Source organism: Henckelia pumila, chromosome 2 (assembly GCF_033568475.1).
Source record: "Henckelia pumila isolate YLH828 chromosome 2, ASM3356847v2, whole genome shotgun sequence".
NCBI lineage: Eukaryota > Viridiplantae > Streptophyta > Magnoliopsida > Lamiales > Gesneriaceae > Henckelia > Henckelia pumila.
The window spans coordinates 98,069,290-98,083,729 of NC_133121.1; the positions used below are offsets into that span (position 1 = coordinate 98,069,290).

At 36.5% G+C, this 14,440-nt stretch overlaps 1 pseudogene; it reads left to right on the forward strand.

Annotated features, from left to right (window-relative positions):
* Nucleotides 1-1,912: 1,912 nt before the first annotated feature.
* LOC140877990 (senescence-specific cysteine protease SAG39-like) lies at nucleotides 1,913-13,374 on the forward strand (annotated as a pseudogene).
* Nucleotides 13,375-14,440: the final 1,066 nt, after the last annotated feature.

A 14,440-nucleotide genomic window follows, 5' to 3' on the forward strand; every position in this document is an offset into this window, starting at 1 on the left:
ACTCTTTTTCGGATAAAGATATGAAGTGAGATGGAAGTGATGTGAAAAATAACTGAATCCCCAGCTCCTATTTATAGACAAATATTTGGGGTGATCGGGATTCTTGAGCTGATGTCGAGACGTCCGAGCTCCTATAAGCACGCCACGTATCAGATGCTTGAGCTGAGTCACTACCATTATTGACAGCTCATGCTTAGGCGCCAACTGTCATTCATGCAAGCGTCCACACACCTGCCTGCCTGTCCTGGAGGGTTCGGGCTTCCCTAATAGCAGTTCGAGATTCCCTAGCAGGCTAACAGCAGAATTCCCTAGCCGTAAAATTCTTAGCAAGAGAATTTCCTAGCTAAAGAATCCCTAGCTATATAATCCCTAGCAGCAGATTCCCTAGCTGCTCATGTTTCCCTAGCTGCTCATATTCCCTAGCTATATAATCCCTAGGAGCAGATTCCCTAGCTGCTCATGTTTTCCTAGCTGCTCATATTTCCTAGCTGCAGTTCAGCAGCTCAACAGTTCAGCAGTTTAGAATGGACCCTTAATCATGATTATCATATTATTATCTTAAAATGGAATCTGGGTTACTACAGACATCAAATCCTACCTAAACTCAAATCATTGATATATATCATCCCTACTTAGAATGCAACCCGCTAAGCTTCAATGTTTAATTTTTAACCCAAAACTAAATTTAAAGAAATTTGTACTCTAATAATTTAAATTGCAAATGTTTGTAATTAATTAATGATATATATATATATATATATATATATATATATATATATATATTATTGTGAAATAGTTCAATATATGTTGACATGTGATATTTGGCTCCTTATAATGTTTAGTTTGGAAATTTTAAATTACATAAAAAATAATTAAAATATTTTATTGAAAAATATTAAAGTTGAGAATCAATCGTCCAAGTCAAGTTGAAGCGAACCATATCGAAGTCAAGATTAGGCTTTTAATTATTAATAACTAGTACTTCGGTATACGCATTTCATGAATGTACGTACAATCTATTTTTGTTTTTAACAAAAATAAAAGAAGAAAAAATAAATTAAAAATTAAAAAATATAACATTTTCGTAAATAAATAATCATCAAAACAATATACCAAATGACTAAATTTACATAGTCTTACTTTTTTTTCGCACAGATTAAGAAAAAATTACTAGAAAAGTAAATTTTATACAAAGTTTCTATTTTATCTCTATTTAATGTATTAAAAAATGATTGCACAATTTTTAATGTGTAGTTAATAGGGGTATATTAGTAAAGGTTTGTAAAAAATATTACTAAATATAATAAATGACTATGTATTTGGGACAAACAAAAAAGGAAACATGTTTTATATAATTGAGACGGATGGAGTAATTGTAATTTTATTTAAAACTTAACTAATTAATTGAAAGTTATTATTTAATTAAAGAGTTTCTAGTGTAATAAAATAATTTACTTTGGCTTACAATTTTAAAAAATCGATAGAATTTGTTTGGTTCATTTTTTCAAATAAAAAATCGAACAATCCCTATATCAACTCCTAGTAATGCTTTAGCCCCTGATAGATACACAGACTTGCAACAAAGAATAAATGGAAAATAAAAAATTTAAAAAAATAATAATATTATTGTCATTATACATTAGTTTGTTTTCGCATTCAAAAGCCAAAAGGAAATATACAAATCATGAACATGTATATATATATATTGAATTGAGTGAAGCAGCGTTGACGCAACTTTGTGGTATGATTAGAATGTCTTTCAATTTGCCGGGCTTTCTAAAGACTTTTAAATGAACGTTACTCCACATTCACATTCACATTCACATTCACATTGCATTGCAACCAAACTAACTCTATAAATGAGCTAGGAATTCCGAACATTTCACATCATAAATTCCATAAACATCATATTATGGCCTTCACTTGTCCAACTAATTGGAAGCTTGTTTTTACCACTTTGTTAGTGATGCAGTTGTGGGCTACTAATTATCAAGCCACAGCACGCACGGTGCCTCATTCGTCATCAATGGTTGAGAGACATGAGCAATGGATGTCACAATATGGACGATACACAAGGATGACACAGAGAGGCAGCAAGATTTAAAATATTCAAGGAAAACGTGGAGTATATCGAGTCTTTCAATGAAGCTGGACTTCGGCCTTACAAACTTGGCATCAACAAATTTGCTGATTTGACGAATGAGGAATTTCAAGCAGCCCGAAATGGATACAAAAGAGGATATCATCCAATATGTAGTGACTCAACCCGGATCCACTATCTAATCAGAGTTAATTAATGCATGCAATAATACTTAAAGCGTAAGGAGCGGATAATAATTTAAAATACAACAAATCCAATCGACAGAATACAAACGACGATAACAAACGTGTATAAATGCCATTATACAACCAAATCGAAGGTTAAGTGTAAACAAATCCCTACCCTCTAAAATCTTACACTATCGGATCCTCAATCCTGCTGAGAGCCACCTGGACCGTCCAGCCTCAAACGTGCCCCGCCACAAAGTACACCACAATACCCAAACACAGGGGCGTGAGCGACAACACTCAATACGGAAGCAATGATATAAGTACAAATATGCTCATACATATGATTTAAATCCCAGGTAAAACACTTGCTCATGGCGCCAGGAATATACAGTACCGGCTAGGGAGCGACTCCGCGAGGTACTCGTATATTCTATATCAGGGCTGAGCCAACCTCATCCTGACCCAAATCCAAAACAGGATACAAGTCCCATATGAAAACTGTCATGCCTGACTCGAGTCCAAAATGAGATCACTGTTCCCTATGGAAACTGTCAATGACTCACATCTCTCAGGATGCAGTCACACGTAAAATCATGCATGTGCTAAGGCGGTAAAACATGCTAAAACATGATAAAACATATAGCACAAACTTATGCAACATACATGCAAATATATCATGCCGGATATCTCGGTCAGTACTTACGTACCTCTAACACTGTTGGTCAAACCTAGCTCCGCTGGTCTAGACTCCAAGCCTACTAGTCCAGTCTACTGCTACTACAATGCAATTACCCATGCATTAATAATTAAGCTCTAAAAGCCTTAACTAAACTATTCTATACTCTTAAATATTTTTAGGAAGCCAAAGCTATACATGCGTCCGTCGTTAGCCTTTTGTTGTCGCTTGCCTCAAAACTAGGCAACAGCTCCGCTACAACGTCTAAACCGCTATGTCACTTCCGGATTCCACATAGGATGTCTAGATCTCCCTAGATCTGAGTTAGAAGGCATAGGAATCGAGAGAGAAGAGAGGAGAGGTGCACATGAAAATGAAATCTCGGTCCTCTATTTATAGACATGGAACGGAACATCCGTTCTCCATCGTTGCGTCCGTTCCCGATCGTTGCGTCCGTTCCCTCCATCGTTGCGTCCGATGTCTCATCACGTGCGTAAGCAATGAAGTCATCTTGCTGATATCACAGATGACATCAGTAGGCCAGAACATTGCTTCCGATCATGAACATTTCTTCCGTTCCTGGTCACCCTTCGGGCCATTTTCCGATCGTTCTGAATCCATTTCTGGAGTCCGTTAATTCAACAAAAACTTCCTTAATCATGTATTAATAAATCAAAACATGATTATACGATTAATATACTCATTAATCGTTAATTATGGATACGGGTCACTATACAATATTTCCAAAAGTTTCATCTTTCAAATATGCCAATGTGTCTACAGTTCCGTCAAGTGTGGACTGGAGAAATAAGGGAGCTGTTACAGGCATCAAGGACCAAGGCCAATGTGGTTAGTGTATAGAAAACAATAAGAAATAGCCAAAATCGACTGGTTTCCACTTCCATTTTAATTTCTCTGTAAATACCATGTTTAAAATTCTTTCAAATAAACAAATTTTCATGAACAATTAATGCAGGATGTTGTTGGGCGTTTTCTGCTGTGGCGGCCACGGAAGGGATCCACCAGCTCACGACAAGGAATCTGGTCTCATTATCCGAGCAAGAACTCGTCGATTGCAACACAAGTGAAGATCAGGGATGCAATGGTGGTCTCATGGACTATGCTTTTCAATACATAATAGGAAATAAGGGACTGACTACTGAATCTAATTATCCCTACCAAGGAGTCGATGGCACCTGCAGCACAAAAAAAGAATCCTCTCATATCGCAAAGATCACAGGATACGAGGATGTTCCAGCCAATAGCGAGTCATCATTGCTGAAAGCCGTGGCAAACCAACCTGTATCTGTGGCCATTGATGCTGGTGGATCGGACTTTCAATTCTACTCTAGTGGAGTATTTACAGGAGAATGTGGAACCGATCTAGACCACGGTGTTAACGCGGTCGGTTACGAAAAAACTAGCGACAAGACAAAGTATTGGTTGGTGAAGAATTCTTGGGGAAGTAGTGAAAGAGTGGGTGCCCGGATAGCCAACTTGTGGCTAAGGGCTTTTATGACTCTTTGTGTAAACAATCTTTGTTTAATATAATTTACATTTTATTAATGGCAATGACTTTATCTTTCTTCATATTGTTATATTGTGATATACTATTGTTGTTTTGATAAAGACCTTGATTATACTATAGTGTATGTAAGATGTGGTAGTACATGGGGATGACTATCATGAAACACATCTTATAGTCACTGTATATTCTAAACAGTTTCTAGTCGATTGAGCCGTCCAAAAATAAGGATAAGGATCGCTCGAGTTTGAGACTAGCATTTGCGATGCAGAGTACCACGTTTCATTGGTAGGAAACATAGAGATGTTCGAAGCATGCAAATGGATATTCATATGATGAATGATCGAACTACCCTATTCGGACTTTCCAAGTGGTTATCAGTTATCGAGTGGATAAAGTCCGCGTTTTTGGTTGTACACCATTAGTCCTTATTACTTGAAACATCATTGAGACTCTATATGCTAGTACTGTGCTTTGACTCGTTTACCGACTCTATGGGGATCATCAGGTGTCGGGATTGGGTACAGTTACGACGCATATAGGATTCAATGCTTTGTTGTCAAGGATTCACCACATACTTGCGAGTGTGGATATCCTATGCGATCTGAGGAGATATTAGTGTGACGAATCTCTGGCCAGAGTACATGATGTGTTTTAGGTTAATGGTTATCCTAGTAACACATGCGATGTCACTAATAGATCTCCAAGATGTTGTGCATAGTTATCGAATTTCGAACGACTCTCGATGCACCAATGGTTGTTGATTCGATCGGGATATTTGGTTGAAGGGACCGTACTGTACGCTAACCAAAATCTACTGGTTCTTGCAGGCACTATCAGTAATACCTAGGGAATCATGGGGCGATGTTGCTAGACGCTCTTACCATGATTCGTTGGGTAAGTCGGAAATTGTTGTTCCGAGTCACAAGGAGTTGTGAGTCCACGGCTAGCTGTATTCCTGAACCATTGAGGGTTACACAAGTAATGGATTACTAAAACCCCGTAGAGATAGTTAAATTTAAAGAATTAAATTTAATGAAAGAGAAATTGGATTTCTCAACTAAAGGGAGTGAAATTTCCTAAAATGACATAGTGATGGGCATTTTTGGAAATCACTGAATTCGGATTCAAAAAAATTATCTTGACTCTAAAAGATGCAGAAATGGTTTCTGTGCAAATTGGTGAAATCAGTTTATCAATCGGAGTCACGATGAATTTTATATTAATTTTTATAACAACGGGCTTGGCTTGTTGGGCTTAAGTTATGGATTGTGGGCTTTAAGGAGTTAGAGTCCTGATACAATTATAACTAGAAATTATCTATAAATAGAGGTGTTGGGTTCGAAAATCAAATACTTTGTGTCTTATAATTTTCGAAATTACACTCTAAATATTCTAAGGGTTTTTCGAAATCCTTGTCCCTCCCGGAGAAAATTCAGACTTGTGATTTTTGTGAAAAATTACAATTCTGAATTAACAGATCATATCTGTTTATTCTCTACGCAAAACTTTTGATTGATTTCTAGTGCAGTCAATCAGAGGGTTTCTGTTTTCTGTTCGTGGACCTTATTCCGGTGATTGATCGTAACGCAATCGGTTCCCGAGATATAAAAGAAGAGCAGATTAAATTCTGTTGGTGTCCATAATCTCGCTTCGAGATTGGAGGTAAAATATTTAATTAATTATTATTTATTTTACTTGTGTGATTTAATCGTTAAACGTTTTGATACCCATGATATGAAATTGTTTCATATCAAAGAAAAATAAAATTTTAAACTTCCGTTGCACCGGGTATCGATTCAATTGATCTGAACACGGTTTTCCAACAGTGGTATCAGAGACAGGTTGCTCAGATCAAACGATTAAATTAATCGATTGTACAAAAATTTTTGGCCTCGGGTTTTTGAAACAAAACATATTTTTTAAAAAAAAATCAAAAATTTTATTTTTCTGACGGGGTAGAAAAAAGGGCAGCGATTGGATCGCTGCCCAATGGGCAGCGGCGGGCTGCCCAGCCCACACCCGGTCAGGGCACGGGCTGCCCGGGATTGTCCCGGGCAGCCCGGAAAAATTAAAAATTGATTTTTGAAAATTTTGAATTTTTGAAATTCTAGTGTTTGATCCGATCGAAAAATGTTTTTGATAAGATCACGAGGCATCGGATCGAATTGTTCGAGTCCGAAATTTTTAAAATTGATTTTTGGATAAATTTGAATTTTTGAAAAATTTAAATATTTTATCCGTTAAATTGAATTTTGAAAATTGATTATTTTGGTACAATTGATGATAAGATGTGATCTTATGGATGGATAAGATAAAATATGATTTTATCTTTTAAATTATGATGCCACAGCATGTTTATCCAATTATTTAAATTTTGAATTTAAAATTGGATAATGGGATGATCGATTGCCATAACCAATTTTGTAGGTGTATGTTAGGAATTTACATTTGTCTTATTGTTGTTGGTGTTTATTAATGGGCTTGGTTTATAGCCCAATATGATTGTCATATGTAATAAAAGTGGGCCTGGTTTATGGCCCGTTCCCACCCCTACAAATGTATCCCATATTTGTCATCGAAATTTATTGTAAATTTATTAGACTTAGTGGCAGACAAAAATTTGAAGAAATGGTGGGCCCAACAGACAATGAAGACTGAAGAAATGTAAATTGGAAGCTCAATGTAATAGGATTGCATTGCATACCTGCATATTACCTAGGATTGGACTTAGACTCGTGATTGGCAACCACGGGTCGAATAGATAATGGGATCGATCATCCTTAAATAATATATGATATTATTGATGTATGCATGTTTAGAACAAATTGTATGAATCCCGCAAGCATACATATATTTGCATGATGAGACAAATTTTCAAAAATAAAATCCCTCATTTTAAATATGATTTAAAATTGATATCAAGATAAACAAAAGGGAATTTTAAATATTGTTTAAATATTCCTACCTTCCATCAACGATCAATGTATGTGATGCTACTCGCGGATACGGTCCGGCTCATATTATTGGGGGGGCCCGTTCGTCGGAAAGCTGTACATTGGATCGACACATGTTGTAAGTTGGGTGGAACTCCCATGGGATTGGCTCATATTATTGGGGATCCACATGGCGACCGTCCATCACAACTTAATATTGATGGGTCATCTTGACATGTCACAATAAACGGCGTCATATTATTGGGCCCTTATTGGACATGAGGTAAAAACATGGAGGTTGCTTTGGAAGCAATTGGGCTCTACCTTTTGAAAATTATAGTTGGCTGATATTATTCGGGACTATAGTTTGTCAATTGGACTCCATGTTCCCACTAAAGAAAATGTTTCTCGTTTTCACTAGAGGGTGGTGAAATCGTCAAAATAGTGGGAGTGTGATTCATAAAATAAAATTCGCCATATTTTATGTCTTAGTAAATTATTAAACAAATCATCGATTATTGTCTGTTATATCTCAGTATTTCATTACAATGAATTCGTAATCCACATGTTTCAATTCTCGAACAAAACAAACTTTCTGGCGCAATCTATACAGGATGGTTCCATAAGTTAAGATTGTCCTGAGTTCGAAAAAGATTTTCTAAGTGTTAGAAATAGGCTTCTCCGAAAACAGCCTCGGCTGATGTAACTGCCGAAAGGTTGGCCGAACTAGAGAAATGGTTGGACCATGATCTCAAGGCCAAATGTTACATGCAAAATTCGACAAGTCTAAACAAGTTTGCCATTACTGCAAGAAACTCGGTCATTGGAAACGTAACTGCAAGGAATACCTCGAGCAGTTGAGAACTGCAAAGGGTATGTTTTACATTGAAATAAATGTTTTACTTAATACTACTTCTTGGGTATTGGATACCAGATATAGATCTCACATTTACAATGAGTTGCAAATGATGACAAGAAGTAATAAGCTAAGGATGGGTGAGACCCAGCTAAGGCTCGGGAATGGTTCTAGAGTCGAAGCCAAAGCTATAGGAGACATTTATTTAGTTTTGCAGAACAATTTTAAGTTATTTTTGAGAGATGTTTTATATGTTCCGGATTTGGTCAAAAACATTAAATCTATTTTTATGCTTGATAGAGATGGTTTTTCTTGCAATTTTGTAAATGAGATTTGCAATATTTACAAGAATGAATGTTTGATTGGAAATGGACAACTTGAAAACGATCTATATAGCTTAAAATTAAAAGACGTTCCAATTAATTATGTTGATAAACCGGTAACAACAATTAAAAGGAAGGAAGATAGTCAAAACCCGGCAAACCTTTGGCATGCTAGGCTAGGTCATATTTCCTCAAGGAGGATGAACAAGCTAGTGGGAGAGGGCATGTTTGATATGTCTAATATTAACTCTCTACCTACTTGTGAGTCTTGCCTAAAGGGAAAAATGACTAAATATCCTTTCAAAGGGAAACCTGAGCGTAGTCAAAATCTGTTGGATTTGATCCATACAGATGTTTGCGGTCCATTTAGGATTGGTACTAAATGTGGCAACACCTACTTCATTACCTTTACTGATGATCATTCTAGGTATGGATATTTATATTTAATGAAATATAAGTCTGAAGCATTTGAAAGGTTCAAAGAATTCAAGGCTGAAGTAGAAAACAAACTAGGTAAAAGTATTAAGGCACTTCGATCGGATCGAGATGGAGAATACTTAAGTACCGAGTTTTTGGACTATCTAAAAGAGAATGGGATTCTCTCTCAGTGGACTCCTCTTATGACACCTCAGCTTAATGGTGTTTCGGAGCATCGCAATCGAACTTTGTTGGACATGGTTCGATCCATGATGAGCTTCACTGAGCTCCCACCTTCGTTTTGGGGCTACGCGCTTGAAACGGCGCTATTGTTGTTAAACAACGTCCACACTAAAGCAGTAAATAAAACACCATATGAGTTATGGAATGGCAAAGCTCCTAAGTATTCATACTTGAGGATTTGGGGATATTCTGCTTACGTGAAGCAGACAGTGGGAGATAAGTTGGATAGTCGATCCTCCTTATGTTATTTTGTGGGGTATCCGAAGAATTCAATCGGATATTATTTCTATCATCCTAATGAAACAAAAGTGTTTGTTTCAAGGAATGCCACCTTCTTGGAGAAGGAGTTCTTATTGGATAAGAAAGGCAAGATGATGGAACTCGAAGAAATTCGAGAAGAACCCGAGATACAAAATAGCGATCCTACACCTCAAGAATCATCACAAGACACGCCTCCTACTAGGAGATCCGAGAGGACTTCTAGGCATCCTATTAGATATGGTCTTCTTCTTGAAGGGGATCAAAGTGAACCCGGCATTGGATGTGATCCAAGAAACTTCAAGGAAGCAATTTCTGATGCGGATTCAAATTTATGGCTTGAAGCTACGCAATCGGAAATAGATTCGATGCATTCTAACCAAGTTTGGTCTTTAGTAGATCCTCCCGATGGAATTGTTCCAATAGGGTGCAAATGGATCTACAAGAGAAAGCTTGGGCCTGACGGAAAGGTATTGACCTACAAGGCACGATTGGTGGCAAAAGGTTATACTCAAAGACAAGGAGTTGACTATGATGAAACCTTTTCACCAGTCGCAATGTTCAAATCCATAAGAATCCTTATTGCCATAGCAGCATGGTATGACTATGAGATATGACAAATAGATATAAAGACTGCTTTTCTTAATGGAAACATTAAGGAAGAGATCTATATGATGCAGCCTGAGGGATACACATCCATGGGAAGCGAGCATAAGGTATGCAAGCTTCAGAGATTAATTTATGGTCTCAAACAAGCATCAAGAAGTTGGAACCAGAAATTTGATGAAACAATAAAGGATTTTGGTTTCATCAAGAACCCGGAGGAACCATGCGTGTACAAGAAATTAGTTAAGGATGCGGTAATATTCTTAGTACTTTATGTTGATGACATCCTACTCATGGGGAATGACGTAGGGATGTTGCAGTCAACAAAGATATGGTTATCAGGTAGATTCTTGATGAAGGATTTGGGTGAGACATCCTATATTCTAGGGATACAGATCTATAGAGATAGATCTAAGAGAATGATAGGACTCACTCAAGCAACCTACATCGACACTATATTGAAAAGGTTTTCAATGGATGAGTCCAAGAGAGGACATCTACCTATGTGTCATGGAGTTTCTCTATCCAAGTCTATGTGTCCCAAGACTGACGAAGAGATAGATAAAATGACACATATACCATATGCGTCAGCCATAGATAGTATCATGTATGGGATGATATCTACTAGACCGGATGTGGCCTATGCTCTGAGCGTCACGCAGATATCAAGCCAATCCAAGTCAAATGCATTGGAAAGCCGTGAAGGATATTCTTAAGTACTTGAGAAGAACTAAGAATATATTCATGGTTTATGGTGGAAGAGAATTGAAGTTGGAAGGCTACACCGACTCTAGCTTCCAAAGTGACGTGGATGACTCGAAATCAACCTCTGGATTTGTATTCGTGCTCAATGGCGGTGCTGTCTCTTGGAAGAGTTCCAAGCAAGACACCACAGCGGATTCCACCACTGAGGCAAAATACATTGCAGCATCAGCTGCTGCTAAAGAGGCGGTTTGGATGAGGAAATTCATCCAAGAGTTGGGTGTGATTCCAGAATCTGTTGGTCCAGTCCCGGTGTACTGCGACAACACTGGTGCCGTTGCTCAGGCAAAGGAACCAAGGTCTCATCAAAGATCCAAACACATACTGAGGAAATACCACATCATCCGGGAGATCGTGGAAAGAGGAGACATTACAGTCGAGAGAGTGGCCTCTGCAGACAATATCGCTGATCCGCTTACGAAGCCCTTGCCAGGACCATTGTTTGACAAACATCGCGAAGCAATGGGATTACGTAATATGACTAGTTGGCTTTAGGGCAAGTGGGAGATTGAAAGAGTGGGTGCCCGGATAGCCAACTTGTGGCTAAGGGCTTTTATGACTCTTTGTGTAAACAATCTTTGTTTAATATAATTTACATTTTATTAATGGCAATGACTTTATCTTTCTTCATATTGTTATATTGTGATATACTATTGTTGTTTTGATAAAGACCTTGAATATACTATAGTGTATGTAAGATGTGGTAGTACATGGGGATGGCTATCATGAAACACATCTTATAGTCACTGTATATTCTAAACAGTTCCTAGTCGATTGAGCCGTCCGAAAATAAGGATAAGGATCGCTCGAGTTTGAGACTAGCATTTGCGATGCAGAGTACCACGTTTCATTGGTAGGGAACATAGAGATGTTCGAAGCATGCAAATGGATATTCATATGATGAATGATCGAACTACCCTATTCGGACTTTCCAAGTGGTTATCACTTATCGAGTGGATAAAGTCCGCGTTTTTGGTTGTACACCATTAGTCCTTATTACTTGAAACATCATTGAGACTCTATATGCTAGTACTGTGCTTTGACTCGTTTACCGACTTTATGAGGTCATCAGGTGTCGGGATTGGGTACAGTTACGACGCATATAGGAGTCAATGCTTTGTTGTCAAGGATTCACCACATACTTGCGATTGTGGATATCCTATGCGATCTGATGAGATATTAGTGTGACGAATCTCTGGCCAGAGTACATGATGTGTTTTAGGTTAATGGTTATCCTAGTAACACATGCGATGTCACTAATAGATCTCCAAGATGTTGTGCATAGTTATCGAATCTCGAACGACTCTCGATGCACCAATGATTGTTGATTTGATCGGGATATTTGGTTGAAGGGACCGTACTGTACGCTAACCAAAATCTACTGGTTCTTGCAGGCACTATCAGTAATACCTAGGGAATCATGGGGCGATGTTGCTAGATGCTCTTACCATGATTCGTTGGGTAAGTCGGAAATTGTTGTTTCGAGTCACAAGGAGTTGTGAGCCCACGGCTAGCTGTATTCCTGAACCATTGAGGGTTACACAAGTAATGGATTACTAAAACCCCGTAGAGATAGTTAAATTTAAAGAGTTAAATTTAATGAAAGAGAAATTGGATTTCTCAACTAAAGGGAGTGGAATTTCCTAAAATGACATAGTGATGGGCATTTTTGGAAATCACTGAATTCGGATTCAAAAAAATTATCTTGACTCTAAAAGATGCAGAAATGGTTTCTGTGCACATTGGTGAAATCAGTTTATCAATCGGAGTCATGATGAATTTTATATTAATTTCTATAACAACGGGCTTGGCTTGTTGGGCTTAAGTTATGGATTGTGGGCTTTAAGGAGTTAGAGTCCTGATATAATTATAACTAGAAATTATCTATAAATAGAGGTGTTGGGTTCGAAAATCAAATACTTTGTGTCTTATAATTTTCGAAATTACACTCTAAATATTCTAAGGGTTTTTCGAAATCCTTGTCCCTCCCGGAGAAAATTCAGACTTGTGATTTTTGTGAAAAATTACAATTCTGAATCAACAGATCATATCTGTTTATTCTCTACGCAAAACTTCTGATTGATTTCTAGTGCAGTCAATCAGAGGGTTTCTGTTTTCTGTTCGTGGACCTTATTCCGGTGATTGATCGTAACGCCATCGGTTCCCGGGATATACAAGAAGAGCAGATTAAATTCTGTTGGTGTCCATAATCTCGCTTCGAGATTGGAGGTAAAATATTTAATTAATTATTATTTATTTTACTTGTGTGATTTAATCGTTAAACGTTTTGATACCCATGATATGAAATTGTTTCATATCAAAGAAAAATAAAATTTTAAACTTCCGCTGCACCGGGTATCGATTCAATTGATCTGAACACGGTTTTCCAACAAGTAGCTGGGGAGAGATGGATATATAAGAATGCAAAGAGGCATTTCTGCTGCAGAGGGTCTATGACTCTATGTGGCATTGCTATGGAAGCTTCTTATCCAACTACTTAAAAATGTAATATTACAAATTTGATTTTCTTCCTGAAAAACTCAAAACTTGCTATAATTGTTTATGTCGATCTTATGTAATATAAGACATTAATATACTGTTAATCCTCATTGAACTCTCCAAATGTGTGTGTGGGCGCGTTTTTTACTTTACTTAAATTAATTATCAAATGGCACCACACCATTTCGTAGGATAATTAACACTAGCTATCAACTCTGCATACACGTTGACGTTGTTCGTAATATAATATTTGAATATTATATGTTGTATATATTTTGTTTATTCAAGTTTTGTTATACTATATATTTACAAAATTAAATTTGACGAGATTTAGGTAGTGTTTGCAAGAGATTAATTAATTTAAGTGCTTCTAAGCTTCTTAAAGACTACCTTAGTATAAGTTCATTTAATATAATTATAAACACTTTCTTATTGATATGAAATATTTTTTAAAAAAATAATAATAATTTAACAAATAAAACACAATCATTTTTTAAAAGATTTAAATTATGAACAAAATTATATACATTATAATCAAATGTGTGAGGGATAATTTTGGAATTAAAAAAAACTTTACTAAAAGAGTAGATTTCTTGTGAGACGGTTTTATATATCTTTATCCGTGAGACATGTCAATCCTACCCATATTTACAATAGAAAATAATACTTTTGACATAAAAAGTAATATTTTTTTCATGGGTAATCCAAATAAAAAATTTGTCTCTCAAAATTAACTCGTTAGAGCGTTTCACAAGATTTTTTGCCTGCTAAAAGTTAGTTAAACATTAAGATCTCTCCCTTAATTAATAGTATATATAGATCTGATGAAAGAACAAATTAATATATTATTTACACATAAATTGAATCATGACTTCTCGATTGAAAAAATAGATCACACTGACAAAAAAAATTAATCGGAAAATTGTATTTTTACTCTGTATGTTTTGTGATTTTGATAAATATATTATCAAATTGCAGTATTAGAATTTATTTATCTTTTGATTTCTTTTAAATTTTAATATTTTTTCATTAAAAATGCTACACATGCACGTGCAACGTCACATAGGA